The sequence below is a fragment of the Aegilops tauschii genome, chromosome 4 (genome assembly GCF_002575655.3).
Source record: "Aegilops tauschii subsp. strangulata cultivar AL8/78 chromosome 4, Aet v6.0, whole genome shotgun sequence".
In the NCBI taxonomy this organism is placed as follows: Eukaryota; Viridiplantae; Streptophyta; class Magnoliopsida; order Poales; family Poaceae; genus Aegilops; species Aegilops tauschii.
Genome location: NC_053038.3, coordinates 252,567,616 through 252,573,707, shown reverse-complemented (window position 1 = coordinate 252,573,707; position 6,092 = coordinate 252,567,616). Strand labels below are relative to the sequence as shown.

Sequence of the window (6,092 nt, the reverse complement as noted above, 5' to 3'; positions counted from 1 at the left end):
CATCCCCCAGGTTGTCTTGCTATGGCAGCGGATCAGTGAAGCAAATTTGACACTCCGAGAAGGGGTGGCTGATGCGATCAAATGGAAGACAGGAGACCAATACACAGCGAGAGCAGCCTACAGCATCCAATTCCCGGATGAGCCGAGGGAGCAACTGCGTCAACTCATATGGAGGATCTGGGCACCGGGGAAGATCAAGTTTTTCCTCTGGCTACTTCACCTCGACCGCCTCTGGTGCAACGATCGCCTGCAGCGTAGAGGGTGGGAGAATGGATATTTCTGCCAGCTCTGTAACAGAAATTTGGAGTCCTCCTTCCACCTCCTTTGGGATTGCCCAACTTCACGCCAAATCTAGACAACGGCGGCCACCTGGCATGGCTGCGCTGCACTCTCCCCAATCACCTGGGAAGTTAGCGTGACCACCACCGAGGTGGTGACCACGATCGTCAGCGCCGCGGCACCATCCGACAGAAAGGGCATCAAGATAATGGTCGCCCTGCTGGCCTGGCAAATCTGGCAGGAGCGAAACCGCTGCACCTTCAGAGGAAAATCACCGAGCTGGCGCGACATTCTTGCAGCCTGCCGGAGGGACATTGAACAATGGAGGCTTGCCGGAGCCCGCGGCATAGAGACCCCTTTCGGGGATGTTACGTGAGGAGTGAACCCATGCTTGTAATTTTTCTTTGCTGGGGAAGTGGAGTGTGGACTATGTGCTCACCCCCTACCTCATTTAGACCTTGATCTTTTGATCACCCTTTTTGTAACCCTCTCTCTGCTAAGCCAATGAAAAGCCAGCAATGCTGGATGTTTCAAAAAAAAGGAGCTGGTGTTAGGTTCCACTGGATCAATTTTTAGCTCTTGTTTCTTAAGGTCTGCACAGGTTAGGGGAGTGATTAGTCTTGTATGTTTCTCTAATGAGTGTGTGTCTGGATGCATACATATAGTAGTGGAGCAATTACCATCTGGATGTGCATAAAGTGCTCTTCGTTTTTTAGCGAATACATGTGGATGTGCATAAAGTGTTCTCTCTTTTTTTTACCAGATAATTTGGATCATGCTGATTAATGTACTTCACATATTTATTTGTTTTTAAGCTAAGAGCTCCTAATAATCATTTCTCCTCTTTGCAGTTGCCATTTCAGTGATAGCTCCTAATAAGTGGCTCATGAGATGTATTGACAGAAGTCGTCTCTTGGCGATGAGATTAGGTATATAGCTTCTTACATAGTTTTTTTGTTTGTTAGTATCATTTTCTCTAGATTCGGTTAGCTTAGAGAGCTAAGTGATAATATGGTAAGAAGTTTCTATCAAGTGGTTGAACTCCATTTCTCAAGGTCATTGAGGAAAGAAAGTGTCATAAAACTAATAGCTTGTATTGCAACCAATAACATAAAACTAGATTGTGTAATGGGTAATGAAACTAGCATTTTCCTTATTTGTGATGGTCGAGATCGTTACTCGTTTGTGCTACTTAACCTTATTTCACTTCTAGAATTGTCCAAATTTTCCATACAAGTACAGGTTCACCTTTCATATCTTTTTTTAGAATCCATCTTATATGAGTACATTTTGTTTATCATGCGACACATGTAAATCTAGAAGTCTGGTTGATTCTTGTTATGAACTATCTTCCAGCTTCGTGTTATGCTCAGTTTGTATGTTAGGTATTGAACTGTGGATGGTTTGGTTTGACCAGTTCCATTTTACATATATCATAAAATAGAAATTTCATTATCATCTGAATACATTAGTACTGAAGTTGATGGTTACTAAATGATCCCTTGTTTCATTTTAGTTAATGTTTGTGTCGTGAAAGACGGAGTTACAAATCTACGTGAGTACAAAGTGTCATGGTTCTAAGTTTGACAGTAGAATGGGGGGTAGGTATGAGGAGGCAAGATCCTAGCTACGGTGAAGTTGTACACTCAAGTTTTACGAGTTCAGGCCCTTCTCAGAAGAAGTAACAGCCCTACGTTTCGGTGCCCTGAGGCCGGTAGATTGGATTATGTGTGAAGTTACATGGGGTGCGAACCCTTGTCACAGAGGAGGGGGGTGGCTTATATAGAGTGCGCCAGGACCCCAGCCATCCCCCGTTACATATGGTTTAATGTACATAAAGAGGGAACGTTACTGGTAACGCCAACACTAAAGTCATATAAATGATCATTAAGACTACAGAGTGAATGCCCGACCGTTGTCATTCAGAGTGACCTTAGATCTTCTGTTCTTCGAGTGGTTTCTGGTATGGTCGAATGAATATATCCTGGTCGAATGGAATTGGGCTATCCGGGTGAACCCACAGTCGAGTGGGTTGAGTCCTGTGGTAATTTCAGTCGGTAGAATCTGCTGTCCTTTGAATGTCCTTGACTGTAAGGCAGTGTCCTTGGGTCGGGTGCTTAGATCAGGTCTATTGCCCTACCCTAGGTACATGTCATCGTCATTAGCCCCCGAATGGTTCTGGTTCCGAGTGGAGATGGAGTTGAAGGTGGTTCTGACCCAACTTTCATGCTTCAGAAGCACTTTACTTGGATTGGTGAACCATGCAAAAACTTCGACTTCATTTTCAGTCGGCTTGAGCCATTCAGAAGTTGTCGAGTGAACTTTGTTGATAAGCTTCGAGTGTTTGATATGGTATAAAATCTTCGGCATGATTGACTGCTCTGCCATTCCCGGATCTCATGGGATTCGAAATTTGGGGAAGCGCGCGGGGCGAAGAGGGCCGCGGTAATCAGAGTGGATTAGGCAGGGACGCCTCGATCTCCGCGCCACTTTTTTCGCCACGTACCACGCGCGCGACTATTGTGGGATTTGACAGGATTGCCTGGGCCCACAAGTCAGTCAGTCGGGGAACAAGCCCATATCAAGCGTCTGGGCCGGTGCCTTTGCACTGTGCGCCCCATTTCCTTTCTTCCTCCTCTGCTTCTCCACTGCGCCCGCCTCCTCCCTCGACGCCGCCGCCCAGCCCGAGCACAACTCGCAGCGATGGCGAAGGACAAGACGGCGGCCCTGGAGCATGTGAAGGAGGCGACGGCGAAGGCGAAGGGTAAGAAGACGAGCTGGGGCAGGTCGTCGTCGAGATCTGGCCTGCCGCCCGGCTGGATTCAGGGCGACTGGATTCGCTCCATGATCCAGCAGGAGGATCTGGAGGAGGGGGATTGATTCCTCATGGTTCCTGGCGGCTTCCGGAGGACGAGACCGAACCGCGGCCACAAGAGGGTGAGTGTGTCCTTCTCGCCACTCACGTCGACCATGGTTTCTCCTTGCCCCCACATCCTTTTTTCCGGGGTTTTCTGAATTTCTTCAGAGCCCAACTTCATCACTTTTCTCCCAACACCATCACGTACCTTGCTGCATTCGTGTCCATGTGCAAAAACTTTCTGGGGTATCGACCGCACTGGGGTCTCTTCAAGCACATTTTCACTTGTCGCTCTCAGTCTGTAAAAAAGGCTAATCCGAGTGATGAGAGGACACACGTGATTCAGATGTGTGGAGGTTTAGTGATCCAGATGAGGGGTAAAAGCACTTTCCCAGCTATGATTCTTCCCGAGTCAGTCAGAGGTTGGCAGTCGACCTGGTTCTATTGCAAGGACCAGCCGACTCCTGGTTAGTCGACTGGCCTTCCCCCGTTTTCCATGGATCAAGTTGAGAAACCCTCCTCCTTGAAAGTGACTCCTGCTGAGAAAGTGGAGGTGAATATGTTGGTTGATCAAGTAGTCCAACTTGTTTGCGATGGTGTGACTGGCATGGACTTGCTAGAGGTATTTCTCCGTCGAAGTATCCAGCCACTCCAAGCCCGTGATCATCCAATGTGGATGTACTCGGGTATTGAAGACAGCACTCGGATCCACCCGGAAGAAGTCGATGAGGAGACGGTGGCGCAGTGGTTGCAGGGCAACACTGGCAACAAGGACAACCCCAGGGGGTCTAGGAATGTCCCTCCATTCGACAACACCAACGAACCAGAAAAGGTCTGACTGTTTCCTTCCGAGTGTCTTTTTGTTCTGACATGCCATTGCTTTTGAAACCGACTGAAACCCGGTCGACTCTGTGTCTTGCAGATTTATACTGAGACGTATTCGATGCCCAACGGGGAGCAGGAGCAGGAGCAAGAGGCAGAGGCGAGCGGGGGTGACAACGGCGACTGGCATTCTGATGGGGGAGAAGATGAGGAGAGTGATGACTCAAGCGGTGGTGAGGAAGTTGACTCCCCCCCCCCCCCCCCCCCCGCACCGAAGGCGATCCAAGCATACCCATGACCCAGCAAGTATCCGTGGCAAAGCGATTACGCAGACTGGACAAACTTCAAAGCACACTTGGAGGTCTTCTCCTGTGCCAACTGAGAAGGCTCCGAAGCATCCCAAAGTCGCGCCGTCAAAACCTCGGAAGGCCTTGCCCAAGATCAAAGTGGTTATCCCCATTGCTTCTGGGTAATCCTTGAATTCGACTTCTTAGTTTAGCACGACTTGATCTTTGGTCGACTCACCTCGGAAGGCCTAACCGAGTGGATTTTGAAATTTGCAGTGCTGCTACCTCTGGGACTTCTGTTTATAAAGATGATGATGAGGAGGAGATGGAAGACGCAGTCACCTCCAACACGGGTATAACTCTTGCCATTTTGTCTGTACTTTATCAACCATTTTGACGGTCGACTGAACTCTTGCAATTGATTCCTTTGCAGATCTGCCCAATGTTATTGAACTTCTAGACGACGACGAGGATGTGCCCCTAAGGCCCACGGGAAGGAGGGGCAGGACTTCGAGCAGGAGAACATCAACTAGCAAGACGCCTCAGTCGACGCCAGTGACGGAACCGGTGATTCAGCAGTCCGAGGACATCAACCGGGCTTCTGTTACCTTTGACGTCCCATTGTCAAGTGCATAGGCTTCAGCGTCGACTGCACAGGCTCTAGCTAATCCACCGTCTTCACTTTTCACCACCCATCACGTCCCAGAGGACCAAGTGAGTACTGCCAAGGAAGCTATATGCCAGGCAGGCATCATGATGGAGCAGATGAAAGTGGTTCGCGAGGCTAGTCAAGCTGCTTATGACGCCAGCTCAGCAGTCCAGACCAACGTCCAGGTTAGCTTATTTCCGACTGATCTCCTAGCTTGACGCTTATTCTGTTAGGATATGCTACCTGAAAACTTTCACTGTGAATCTATTTGTCAGTCTGCACTTTGCATCTGTACACCCACTGGGTGTTTCAATTTCTGCGGAATAGCTTTTCCTCTTGAGTCGACTAAGTTGTGCTTGTCGGATTTCGAGTTCCGGCAAAACCCTCGAGGTTCGAACACTGGGGTGCGCACGAAGATCTCCCCCTACCTAATCATGCCCTCAGCCTCACCGTGATTTCAAAGCCTAGCTCGACGAACCCACAACACAAGAGACACGAGATTTATACTGGTTCGGGCCTCCGTTGTGGTGTAATACCCTACTCCAGTGTGGTGTGGTGGATTGCCTCTTGGGCTGAGGATGAACAGTTAGAAGGGAAGAACAGCCTCCTAAGGGGAGGTGTTCTTGTGCTTGGTGAGTGTGAGGATGGAATGGATCCAGTCCAAGATGAGTTGCCTCCTATGGTGGTGGCTAGTCCAATTTATAGAGGTCCTGGTCCTCTCCCCAAATATTGAGCGGGAAGGGATCCAACAACGGCCAAATTCGAAGGGAGACAACTAGTACAAGTTATCCTGACTAAAGGTGGTCTTCGCCTGCCAAAGGCTCTGGTGGTGACGCCGTCTTGGGCTCCACGGTGACCTTCTTCTTGCCGTCCTGCTGGTCTTGGTCTCCTTGCGCCAATATGGAAACCTTTGCCTGATGCCTCGGGACTCCTCGCCTGCGCTGGCCCCTTTAGTACCAAAGAGGAAACGAGGACACTGCGCGCGCTGGCGCCCGCCCGGCTCCAGTCGTCATGGCTTGCGTCACAGGAACCTCGCGATGTGTCCCTTGCCTTGATCTCTCCGCTCCTCGCGAGCCAGCCTAGTGGGGCCGCTCCCGAGGAGGTCTTCTGTCGTCCGCCTCGCAAGGCTTGGCCCCTCGTGAGGGTCTTGAGTGTTTGCTGGTGAAGATAGGATGTACAGGGCGGCTGGTGGAGCCAC

General features: G+C 49.9%; 1 long non-coding RNA gene across 1 annotated transcript; it reads left to right on the top strand.

Moving 5' to 3' along the window:
• Positions 1–4,519: 4,519 nt before the first annotated feature.
• Positions 4,520–5,079, top strand: LOC123493765 (uncharacterized). Its single transcript, XR_006662563.2, has 2 exons — positions 4,520–4,598; positions 4,679–5,079. It is a non-coding gene; the product is annotated as an uncharacterized lncRNA (long non-coding RNA).
• Positions 5,080–6,092: the final 1,013 nt, after the last annotated feature.